This window comes from Lepisma saccharinum, chromosome 28, assembly GCF_977018435.1.
Source record: "Lepisma saccharinum chromosome 28, izLepSacc3.1, whole genome shotgun sequence".
Classification (NCBI taxonomy): domain Eukaryota; kingdom Metazoa; phylum Arthropoda; class Insecta; order Zygentoma; family Lepismatidae; genus Lepisma; species Lepisma saccharinum.
In genome coordinates this window covers 38,067,790-38,081,400 of record NC_139256.1, presented here as the reverse complement: position 1 = coordinate 38,081,400, position 13,611 = coordinate 38,067,790, and the positions used below count along the sequence as shown (strand labels likewise).

The 13,611-nt window shown below is 39.4% G+C and overlaps 1 protein-coding gene across 1 annotated transcript in view; it reads left to right on the top strand.

Moving 5' to 3' along the window:
* The window catches only part of LOC145980711 (beta-1,4-glucuronyltransferase 1-like), a 1,164,154-nt gene that overhangs the window by 1,138,348 nt on the left and 12,195 nt on the right, over nucleotides 1-13,611 (top strand). The window lies entirely within an intron of this gene.

Genomic DNA, 13,611 nt, shown 5'->3' with positions numbered 1-13,611 from the left:
AGATATTTTATAAGATATTAAGAGGGGGCTTGAGCTCCCCTTCGCTACGTGCAAGATTACTTACCTTCCTTGCAGCAATGCGTTTCCGAAGCCCGTTCTCCCTTAGTCTTCGTCGGACAGTCCGTTCCGAGCAATCCAGTTGCAAAGACCGCAAAATAGCTGTTGCGGGCTTAAAAGGATCTCGCCTACTTTCCTCAACAATTGCATCTATTTCCTGTTGAGTGGTTGACTTTTGTCTGAAACGCCTCTGTTTGGTTTTCAATCCACCTTCTCCTTCTTCTTCATATCTCCGTACCCACTTACACACAGTGTTTAAAGATATCCCCATTTCTTCCGAGATACTCTTTTTGCTTCGGCCTGCTTCCCATTGCCCAATTATTCTTCCCCGAGTCACCAACGATATGTTAGCCATTGCTGTGTATCACGAACTGATTGCGATTCACTTTCCTTTGCTGCATTCGTGTCATTGCCCTTCTCATCAAGTGGCTTCCGAATTCACCAATGAATTATTTTCTGTGGTTCATAAATTAAAATTCAATAAGTAAAAAAGTACGCACATTGTGAACCAGATTCGAACGTACGACCATTGACACCATATGCAGGTGCGCTAACCCTCACGGCTACTTTTACCACTACCCAGAAGTATCCACAAAATCGAATGAAAGCAACTTATATGTATAACACATTGCAAGAAGTTAATGGTTCCTCGTCGTGATTAGCTGAAAGTTGTAAAAATGCGACATTAAACAAACTATACAAACCAGTATCTAAATCTGTCTTGAATCTTCTATGCAAAAGAAATAAACCAAAAAAGGGGAAAATATAACAAAACACGATGTAAAACTGACATCCTAGCGTACCACATTAGCAGCTAGGGCAATACGCGCTTACCACGGAATGTATGCGGGTAGAGGTGCGCATCATTTGGTTAAATAAAAAAAATATTAAAAAAGCAGAAATCGTTAATAGTTCCCACGTGATTTTCTAAGAAAGAAAAAGAGCACTCGCGCAGAGTTGGACTCGAACCTGCGATCGTGAGCATGGAAGTTCGATGCCGTAGCAGGCACGACCACTCCTCACAACCCCTAACGGTTTCGTTGTGAAGTGGAAAATGATAAGTTGAAAGAAGAAAGCTACTGTCAGTGCTAAGTGAAGTATCGTCACTAGAGATGACGTTTTCGCTTTGATGTTACCACCCACATCCAGGAGAGAATCTCAATTGTGTTTGCATCCTTTGCGCTAATAAATCATTATCTTGTTCCAGCACTTACATGAATACACTGCAACTTTTCATTCACTTCATCGGAACGATGCACATGTTTGCAAATTTTCATCTTTACAGGTTTTAGATAACCAACATGCGAAGTGCAACATAAATTAAAAGTTAAAAAAACAACTAAAATACACACTTTTAAAAGTATTACAAGCGAGATAATTACGAAACAAATTCATGCTTATTCTTGGAATCGAACACAGGTTGTCCGGATGGTAGCCTGACATGATAACCAACACTCGAAAAGAGACACGGTGACTGAATAAAACTATTTTGATAATAATTCGGATATTACTGTAAAACGTGCTACTTTGAAATATTTTCTATTCTGGAGTATTTTGTTTATATTGGTAATTTTCGGGGTTCTATGGTTCTCACTATCAGAGGGATAATGTTCCCATTGTTGTGTGTATTTTTGTAAGATATATCGTGAGTTAGTTTGAACAAACGATGTAAATAAAGCCAACAGGTGAAGGGCAGTAAAAAATCGTAGCTGTGGAATTTTTCGAGAAAATATTACATATATTTGTCTCTATGACCTCTTGTAACAGAGGATTTATTAGAACAAATTGATACATTAATAGATCAAATTTCATGTGTGTCTTTTCGTCAAAATGCCTGGAAATCAATATTACCTATTTCTTTGTTGATGGAAAAAAAATTGTCCTTGGTTGGGATCGAACATAGATCCCTCTGGTGAGAGCCCGGTACGCTAACCAACACTAACAATAACACTGCACTGCCTAGCTTCCAGTCAGTGTATTTTTTTTTATTTGAGTAGTTTTGGTCTCTCCCTAGGTTAATTAATCACGGGAATAGTGAGGAATGTTTTTTTTAGACGAAGATGATAAATAGACACACAGGAGTAATCAACCTCGCAAAAAATCCAGAACTCGAGCTTGGAACCTTCGATGCGAGGTGTGTTTCTTGTTCTAACTATATCTGTGTGTTTTCGTTACATTCATGGTGTTTCGTGAGTAGATATGAAGAATGTAGATAAATAAGACAAGTGGATGCAAGGGACTGGAGAATCGTAGCTACGGAACCATTGAGAAGATATCCTTCGCCAAGATAGAGAATCTCTATATCCCTTGTGATAGAGAACCTATCAGAAGAATGTAAAAGACAGATTAAAATATTAAATTTGATTTGTATCCTTTAGTCAAAATGCCTAGAAAACAATATAATATACTTGTTCTCTGATAGAAAATAATAAAATGTTTTGCCCATGGTGGGGATCGAACCCAGGCCTCGTTGATGAAAGCTCTGCACGCTAACCAACACACTATCAATAACACTACGTTTTCTTTTTTCCAGTCAGTCTGTTTCCTTCCTCAACACCTGAAAAAGCAAATGCATCTAATTTCTCTGATAATTGTTTCATTGTCTATTAATAGAAACAACGTATGTCTCAAATAGACACATTCTTTCTGTGAAATATCCCATGTTTCGCACATCGTGCTTCTCCGTTTACTGTTATTTGGATATTCACTTGGAAGTTAAAACTTAGCTTTGTGTGTTTGTTTTCACGTGCATGTGTGTGAGAAGAGTGGTGTGCACGTGTGTTTGATGTTACTCTAGGTATTATTTTCGTTCAAAGCATGAATATAATTGTAAAATATAGAATTTACTGTAATGCAAGGAGTGAAAATATAAACCCAGTCCGTCAGGTTCGTTCCCAAACAACATTAATTAATGGAACATAACGTGGACCGAGTATTATTCCATGTCGAGAACACGAGACATTACTTCCGACAATCTTCATCTCGTATTTCTCTTTAGCATCACTACTCAATTTACAGAAACGTATACCCGTGACTGGTATACAAGCCGCAGAATTACAATGTTGTTTGGGTTGTCTAGTCGCAAGGCGCTTGGTGGTCAGACATGGTTGGCTTGCTTGAGTGTTTCTTCAATAGGGTCGTTACAACGCAGAACTGTCCAAGACTGTACTTTCTGCAGTTTAAAAGGGTGCATTCCTTCATCTGACAACACTCGCCAAACATTCACATGAGACGTGTTTCGTGCCCGAGCGAGCACTCGCGTACTGGTGCCAGGATGTTCTGCGACCGCTGTTAACACATCTTCTGCAAACTGATGTGTGCGTACACTTCGGGGTCTTCCAACTTCTTGTCGCGGTGGTAACACTGACCCTGTTTCACGCAGTCGACTGTCCACTACCTGAAAGAAGGTGTGAGACGGTAAACGTCTATGTGGAAAGCGTTCTCCATAAAGACGCCTTGCCTCACGGCTATTACCACGTGCCTCCCCATACATGAGATGCATGTCTGCTAGCTGCTGGGTCGTATACGCAGCCATCTGTGTAATAGGGAGCTGGAACTGCAAAGTATTGTTTTTGTTTAACACTGGCACACTGCACAAATTGGCCGTATCACCGTACGAACACCACAGACCAATTGTTGCGATACTTGACTTGCCCACTCCACCACGTCAACTTCTTTCAATGCAACATACTAGTACTCTTCAATGCGTATGACAACCTAGAGCGAACTGCTGATCATATCCCAGCACCTGCAACACGATTGGGACGACTGCCGGAGAGAACCAACCCTTCGAGCTCCTCTCGCGGGAACAGCAGTCATGAAGGTCAAACGTAGACTACGAGAGCCAGACTTGCCTGTGCAGCGCTTCCAAAACTGGTCTCTTTTACGTCACAATGATCGCGTGCGAACATTTTTGGTATTGCTCCCCACCCCCTTTGTGTGGTGAAAGTGACATCTTCAGTTGGTGTACAGTGACACGGACTGTCTGTGCGTAAGATATTGTAGCATTTGTTGTTTGTTGTGTGTGTGTGTGGGGGGGGGATATTACGTAGTTGTCGCGTGTAAAAATACACGTTGTCGCAATCATCTGATATTGTGTTTTTCTTTCCCTCCTCCTGTCTCTCGTATGCCACATGACATGATTCGTTCATTCCTCGCGTGTAACTGGGGTATGCAACCGTGCTCAACTTTTCGGATTTTGTGTTCGGTGGTCATGTTTTGATGTTTGAGGTCGGGATGTGTTGTCTTGAACGCATTTCTCATTGTCACGGTCCTTCTTGCTGCGTTACATACCTTTTCCAGGCATTGTTGTTGCTGGAAATCCCCAATTCCTTTGAGGACTCCATTGCGCATGCGTGCAGTGAACTTTTCATAGTGACTTCCGGACTGAGCACATACGATTCCTTTATGATTCCCTTGGAACCGCCTCTCTATCTGTGATAGTATTCGTCCCAGTTAGGTGTGACGTTCACTTTGTCACCTTTTGCGAGGCTCCTATCTCGGAAACGAAGCCTCAGTCGTAAAAATGGAACTTAGACTTTTTGCTTGTTTTCGTGTGAGGAATCACCTCCCAAGCGTTGTAAACGACCTTTAGAAACACCCTGTATATAATTTTCATAACTGTATAGTTAACATTAATTCATGTAGAACAAAAAGCTTTTTATAGTTAGATAATCAGTGTAAAATAGACTGTAAGCTTAAATGTAACCCTATTTCAACTATCAATAATAATAATAATAATAATAATAGTTGCTGTAACTTACGGCCTGTAATTCACAGAAAACAAACATTTTTGTTATAAAATATCTTTACAATTTCACCGTTCGAATTACATTAATTTTTTCGAGAATTCTCAGGTGGGGCAAGTGCCCCCTTCCCCTCCTGCAGGCGCCCATGTTTCAAATCATTCGAAATGCTATCCAAACAGGTGCTACTTAACATTTTGATGGTCATCTAGCAAATAGTTTTCCAAGATAAGAGTCTAAATATTCCATTGTCTGAATATTAACGTTACAATTTTATGCCTGTTTTGGGGAGAGAGTATTGTGTGTAAGTAAACACAGTCATATATGGAGAATATGCCATAATTGATTGATTGATTGAGTTGGTGTTTTAAGTCCACTTTATGCACAGTCAGTCTAATCGGGACTGGATCTACAGTTTAAAGTGGGATCCGAATCACTATGATCCTCCACCGGGTATCGAACCCGGGACCCCTTTATTGAGAATATGCAATAAGATTCACATTGTAACAAAGACGGAGTACTCTTACAACTCGCACATGGAAAATACAAATAAATTAATAATATCTCATCACTGGCGATAGGGCAGTAAATTTTAACAATAGTTAATAAACATTTTTTTCAAAGTTAATAAAGTTCAATATTATGCTTGAACTTCCACTAGGCGGAAAGTTCACCTTTGAAATCTTAAGTTTCAAGAAAACTTTTTTCATTTGACAATATTAATTCCTACTCAAGGTAACTTTTTCTATCTCCCTTTGTTCTGCTTGTCAGTTCATTTAAGATGATAAAGATAACTCGCAGAGGTATTTGATGTTCTTCTCTAACTTCTTGGAAATAACAATTTACTATTTTACAACCTACGAAATGATGAAAATAAAATATTCATTCAATACTGAATGTGAACAACATGGGATTAAAACAGTTGAGACTTTTAAGTAACAGGAATGGAATTCAAAGTTAATTAATTCTTCGTTGCGAATTTTCGCAGAAGAATTTTGATTTATTCTTATACGAGGGCGTGCTGAAAAGTAATGCCTCCTTCATTTTTTTTGTGACGGTGTAAAGACATTTTGGATTTTGAGCAACCATGCATTGAACTCTTCAGACTTTCCCCCTTCTCCATTCCAAGTTTCAAACTTCTATCACCAGGGGTTGATGAACTAGAGCGAGAAAAATGGCAGCATGTAACCATACTATGTCGGTGCACCTGAAACTGCGTGTGGTGGCCGAGTTTCTAACTGCAGAAAATGTGTCCCACAATCAGGGGCTGTCACGGGTGGGCAAGCGTCCACCCAAAAATGTCTGTGCCCACCCGATTGCCCACACATTCAAATTCAATAAGTACATATACTTGAGGATATATGAATGATTCAATATATAAGTGTATTCTGGTTTTCATAACATGTATATGTTACTTGTGAATATTATCTGTGCTAGAAATGTTTACAGATTATTATCAACTCATAAGAAACCAATTTTTGTCATTAGAAAGTGAAAGTAATTACTAGAGCTATTGAAACAAAATAAACTGTGATCAAATTAAAACTTCTATGATTAAAAGCAGGTAGTAGGCTTAGAAGGCTGAAAACTATGCAGGGTATGAACAAGATTAGATCAGAATTTAGGGTAAACTTGAGGACTGCAGCTCCGGGCCTTCACTGGGAAAGACTGCTTTGAAAAGTACCACATAATAAAAAAATAGGTACTTCGGATGTGGTAAAAAATGTAATAACAAACCACACCATTAAAACTTACAGGAAGGGAGAGAGAAGCATCTTAAGAATAGCGAAGAATGCAAACAAGGAAAAAGAAAACCGAGAAGAGGAAGGGATTATCTACGAAGTGAAATGTAAATAATGTCAGAGTATGTACATAGGAGAAACGAAAAAGAGGCTGAAAGACAGGCTGAAACAACATATAGATGGTGTATGACTTAAGAGAGAGAGAAATGCGATATTTAAACACACGAGAGAAACAGGACATGACATAGAGTTGGATGAGGCTAAGCAGATAGGAAGGGAGAAGAGAATGCTAGTGAGAAAATGGAAGGAGGTCAAGGAAATAGAGAAGAAAGGTGAAGAAGACACAATGAACTGGAATGGGGGACTGAAGATAAACAAAGAATGGAAGAAGTGGAAATAGTGGAAAGGACAAGAGAGAAAGAGGAGAGAAGGAGGAAGAAGAATGAAGATAAAAGAGCGTGAGATAAAGAGTCCAACCACATTCTAGATGTAAGAAAATATGTTTAGCCTTTTAGGTGAAAGCACAGTTGACAAGGGAAAGCTACCTGGTAGAATGTTCCAGAACAACTTTCTAATAGAGTAGGGAGTAATGTTTGTGTATATATATATATATATCGTCCTGTTTTTGTACATTGTTACATTTGTACTTGGTGCAGAGTCTGAAGAAGACCTTGCTAGAAGGTTGAAACGTTACGTTTAGTTTGTTTTATAATAAAATAATTTTCTGTATTGGTCAGCATATTGAGTTTTTCATACCATGTAACTTGGCGAGAAGTTATAACTGAAACTGTGTAGAGGGATTGGAGTGAGGTCTTGGTGCTGTAAGCTCATGGCCTCCTCATGCGTATATACATCGCGGCCTGGGTAGGTTAAAATAATCTCCAAATAAACAAAGTATAGAAAATCACGAAGTATCCAGAAGACGTTTTCGTGAGTTTGTTTTTAAGCCCACTTTTATGCTCAGATAGGCTAATCGGGACTAAACCTACATTTTAACGTGTAGTCCAAACCAGTGTGCATTGTGCTTCCACCAGAGGAGGAGGGGGTCGAACACCTCTTCATTATAATGCGACAGCGTTATGCCATTGGAGAAAAAATATACAGAAAGAACTCTCAACATTTTACCACCACGGAAGATGCGTCCATTTTAAGAGGGTGTATTGCCTGAGACAAATATTTGAGACTTTTGGAAAACAACGTCATTGTTTACGGATTAGCTACCTTGATCTACTAATGAACACTGTGAAATGTGTTTCATTAGTAGAAATTACCACCTCAACTAATGAAACTCCATTTTTGGAAGAGTATGTTGTGGATAATTTTGATAAAGACGACAATAAGGTTTAATGGTGATTAGATAAAAGTGACGAAAGGGCGAAAACAAACACACGCTGACACTCAAGATACAAACCCCCATAAATTATTACTTCAACTGTGGTTTCAAGCGCCACGGACTCGTTGCCCTGCAAGAATAAAGTTTGCAGGGTATGCTGTACATGACAGAGTGTGTTCGAAATGGTCCTGCCATTCAACCCCAGTCATCTATGAGAAATAGATGAATTATTCCGGGTACGATGATCAACTCCGATGAATTCCTTGTGTCCTAAATAATTTTGTTACCTCAAAAAATACGTTCATGTTACCATACGTGTATTGCTTCTCCCGCATGAGTAATATGACTTAGATCAGAAAACGAATATCAAATTAGCTAATAATCCCTTCAATTCTGAACAGATTTTTCAATCTTACTTGCTTAATATTACATATGAGTGATATTTTGTCAAAATAGCCCTTCATTAGCCTAGTAATACTTCATGGACAATGAACAAAGAGTTGGTTTTCCGTTTGTGTTTTAAACCATTCCTAATAAGACGTTGAGCGGGAGGCCGTGGATGTAGTTCCCCTCGGCACATTTTGCCACTTTTTGCCCCAGCACTATGATCTCTTTATGCTAAGCCTTTTCTACCAAAATAAAGCATATTGCCCTTGCCCCTCAAATGTTGGCACCCAATCGTCCCTACTGCAAACATTCAAATAGAGTTGTCAGTTGTACAAACCTTGTAAGCTAAGAAAAGTGACCCCCAAGGAGTAAGAGAACTCTTTCAGTCAAAAACTCATACAATTAAAATTCTATGCTCAGGAACATGCATTTAAATTACGAGAAACATCACAATTGTTTACCATCGCACTTTCTATGACTGTCGCCGAATATATAAAATCAAGTGTGTGCCTTGTATTTTTTTCTCGAAGCTCAAAATGTGATACAATACATGATTAAACCTAATTCACATTTATTTCATTATATTAACATGCATGAAAGAATGTGACTGAATTTATGGCTGCGCATGGATAAACATTTCCTTGAAATAATTGTGTCCATCAGAGACAACGCGAAAGAAAATGGAACAAGTTGCGAGAATAGATTAGAAAAGAATAAAGAGGAAAACAAGAAAAGGAAAGGGGAAAGAAGCAAGAAGAAAATCGGGAGTTTAAGAGAGAGGGGGTTACATATACGTCTTACATGCACACATACCTATATATGGTCTTAAATTTATACTGCACACCCTACTCTATCAATATGGAGCTTCTGCCCACCCGGTCGAAAATTTCTGACGCCCCTGCCCCCCAATTGACATTCATCATAGAATGAAGGCTCTTTATGGCAATGAATGTGTAACGTCAGTACTGTATGATGATGTGCTCTACATGCTCACAATGAAAACCCCTGCAGAGGAACGCTTAACTCTCAAGAAGTTCTTTGTCACACACGTTGAGATATCCTCGGCAGGGGTTCTCATTGTGAGCATGTAGAGCCCAACATCATAGTATGGTTACATGCTGACATTTTCCTCGCTCTAGTGCAGCAACCCCTGGTGATAGAAGTTTGAAACTTGGAATGAAGAAGGGGGAAAGTCTGAAGAGTACAATGCATGGTTGCTCAAAATCCAAAATGTCTTTACAGCGTCACAAAAAAAGAAGGCATTACTTTTCAGCACGCCCTCGTATATACCCTTCAGTTAACAAAGAACACTTTTTTAGACGAAAGCTTTAGACTTTAGACGAAAGCATTTCCTTTAGCATTTTTGCTAGCATAAATACTATGTAAATGCTTCCAAGAATCTTATAGCAGATACTACTTTACACGGAAACATTTCGTAACTTTTCGGATAACGTTTGCGATTACAATGTATAACTGATACTACACGAAAGGCACGTTGAGTTACACCATCTATGATGAGTTCACAGTGTTCACAATTGAAACAACTAAAATATTCTGCCATACGTGTACAGTAAATGTTGTAAAGTATGTATTTAAGCAACGCCATTGTTTTGTACCTAATACCGTTTTATACGAAACGTTATTCCTCCCGGTTGAATAGTTATCGGCTTTTAAAAATGTGAAGTGATGCATTGCTTACATCTCACGCGGCCGCCATTACAGCTGCACTCGTGACCTAGAGGTCGCTTCTGATTGGTTATGCTGCGAAAAATGCTACGGAAATAGGACGGGTTCTATCCTTGAGAAATGCCATGAAATATGACGTGGCATCTGAAAAGCCATAAGATTTTTCACTTTACACGGTAGCTTTTTGGTCTTAGCACAGGTGTTAAGGAAAATGCTTCGTCTAAAGCGGGCCTTAGTCACAACGTAAAGAAATACAACCAAGCGAAATACAACTCTAATTTAAGATCCTGGCCGACTACTATATCGTGCTATGTCCACTGTACTAGGTGGATGACATACAGAAAATCTTGTGGTGTGTTTCGTGAAAACTAAAGAGGCAGTTTAAAACACCAAACAACGGATTTTATCGAATTCTTGCACTACTCCCCTGTAACATAACAACTTTCATTTTAAGAGGAAGAATTTTTTGGTATTTTTTTTATTATTTTAGGTAATTTTTATATTTTATTGGCCATCAACTTCCGCGCCCTATTAATCATACTTCGATTCTTCTGGTGCTTGTAATAGGTTGATGTTCTTGCAATCATTTTCATGTATGCCGGAATGTGTTGAACCGTGCCATGCCGTGCCGACGTAATGATTGATTCATGTGGTGTTTTCAGTCCACTTTATGCACAGTAAGGCTAATCCGCACTAGACCTCCAGTTTAAAATGGGATCCTAACCTCTGTGTGCCTCAATCGGCTATCGAACCCGGGACCCCTTGATTACAAGGCGACGACGCTAACACTGCGCCATTGCACCCTTCCGACGTAATGAGTTTCCTTCCTAAGGTTATTCAATGATATGTTCTTAAAAAGGCAAATATTTGAATGCACTTTGTATTGAACCACCTGAATTTTGGAAGGATGAATATAACCCCCTGAATCCTTTGATCCAAATTGAACCCCTTGTACCCCCTCAAATAATTAACAGTAGCAAATGCTAACGTTAAAAAAAAAAAACATTGTAATCATAGGCGCCGACTCCATGGGGCTTGGGGGCTCTAGCCCCCCAATGTTAACGATGTGGGAGCAGAGCCTCTCAAATAATTTTGCTTAAGAGTATCTAATGTATTATTTTGCTTCTCTTGTAATGTTTACTCTGAATTGTGCCACATGAACTTAACTTTAAATACACATCTGAAATGTTCTGTTCTTGAAATTTCCTAGACCGCGGACCCTCTTCAGAGATTATTCCCCACAGTTGAACAACCAATGTCTAGACCATCAACTTTGGGGGGAAGGGCTATGACCAGATACAGCAAAACACATGACTTATTACTATATACTAAGTATATAATTGTGAGTATTGTTTTGGTTTGAGTTGGTGTTTTAAGTCCACTTTATGCACAGGAAGGCTAATCGGGACTGGACCTACAGTTTAAAGTGGGATCCGAACCACTTGTGCCTCCACCGGGTATCGAACCCGGGACCCCTTGATTACAAGGCAAAGACGCTACCACTGCGCCATGGGGGAGGCTCCTGTGAGTATTGTTAACATTTTTACTAAAAAGAGTGTCAAAAGAAGATGTGCATGAACTAGGAGAGTGGATGGGACGTTCGGGCTACAACTGGATCTTAAATGACATTCAGAACGAGATCCTTGATATATATAAGGGAGATCTGTTTTGCGCTCCGTGCTAGCGGATATTAAAAGTCGGGAATATTTTGCTATTATGGTTGACAAAACTTGACATATCCATCCGTGAACAATTGACATTCTGATTCGAACTGTAAATGAAAATTTTAATATTTTTGAGGAATTCATGGGCTTTTAAGGGATTCCGAACACTGAGGCCAAAACTTAAAAATGGGAGGGAGTGAGTCATTCATCAATTTATTTCAGTGATCAGAGGCCCCCAAATAATTTTGACAAGTCGGCGCCCCTGATTCCAATTACTAAACACAAAAAGTTTATTTTGTTTGTATTATCGATCGACCACAAGAAAACGAACCTTCAGTCAAAAGCGTTCGCGCATCTTCCCTGCTGTTCTCGGGGCTTCGGTGCAGTGTTGTATGTAAAGGTTGAAATCTTATACCCCAAACCAAAAATGTTCCTATTCCACTGCCCATTTGAAAGAAATACCGGCCTCCGTGGCTGAGCAGTTACCACATCGCGCTACAACGCGAGAGGTCCCGGATACGAATCTCGGCCTGGGCATGAGTGTTCCTTTAGCATCAGTTTCATCATATTGTCACTCTTCCTCATCTTAGAGATTAGCCAAAAGTAGCAGGAAGTCGAAGCAAAATAACCAAAATCAATCAATAATTTTAAAGAAATAATCCATAAACCTGAAACTCAATATGCTGACCAAGGCAGAATTTATTTTATTTTAAAACATAAACTAAATGTTACGTTTCAACCTTCTAGCAGGGTCTTCTTCAGACTCTGTACCAAACACAAATGAAATAAGGTACAAAACAGGTACATATGGATATACTCGAAAATCACTCCCCTGCAGACACAAGATTATTAGAAAGTTGTTTATTTCGAACATTCCTTTCCAGGTGTTCCAGCAGGTGGCCTTCTCCTGTCATTGTTTCATTTGACAGGCGATTTAGATAAACATTTCCTTTCATCTGGAAAGTGCTTGGACTCCTATCTGACGCTCTCTTTCCTTATCCTTTCTTTCTTCATTCCTTTTCCTTCTGTTCTCCTCCCTCGCTTTTGTCCTTTCCACTCTTTCTAACACCTTCTTCCATTCTTTGTTTATCTTCAGCCCCCCATAACAGTTTATTGTGTCTTCTTCCTCTTTCTTCTCTATTTCTTTGACTCCTTCCATTTTCTCACTAGAACTCTCTTCTCCCTTCCTATCTGCTTAGCCTCATCCCACTCTATGTCATGTCCTGTTTCTCTCGTGTGTTTAAATATCGGATTTCTCTCTCTCATAAGTCGTACATCATCCCCTTTGTTCTTTCAACTTGTCTTTCATCTTCTTTTTTGTTTCTCCTTTGTACACATAAACCTGTACTGTCCTACCCTCATTTGCAAAATTCCGGGGCACGCCACTGTGCCACAGCTTAACTAGCTGACGTAAGATGGTTTAGGAAATGTAAATAAATCTAAAAGAACTAAAAGTATCATCTAATCCAGCTTTGGAGAGAGAAAACTCAACAAAAGTCTAATTCCATCATTACTTTTATACAAATATAAATCACTCTCAGACTCTTTTCGTGAATAAATTAAAAACTCTTATGCTGTCAACAGAATTAGAGTTAATTAAGAAACCTGAAAAATACGTTGGCGTCTTGGAAGAAGGTAGTTCAAACAAAGGGCGTGCGGTCGATGCGCGCCAACCTAAAAACAAGTGACAGTCGTTCCGTCTACTTTCAACTGTTGGAGGAACGAATAATCGAAGCCCTAAAGCCTCGTCTGCAAACAAGTATTAATTGACGGAAGATCCACAACAGCTTAACAGGAGATGGAAGGAAGCACACTGTGCAGACGGTTTTAATTGAGATCAAACATTTGCGAAACAGCTAATTTCATAAGAATGCAGTGTTGCCAACTGTGAGGTGCGAAATTGTCGTGTTCGCACGAGGCACACTACTGTTCATGCTTTTTCTTACGGCAGGCCCCCGTAACGAGGGGTGGGCTAAGGGGGTTGATGTCTAGTAGGG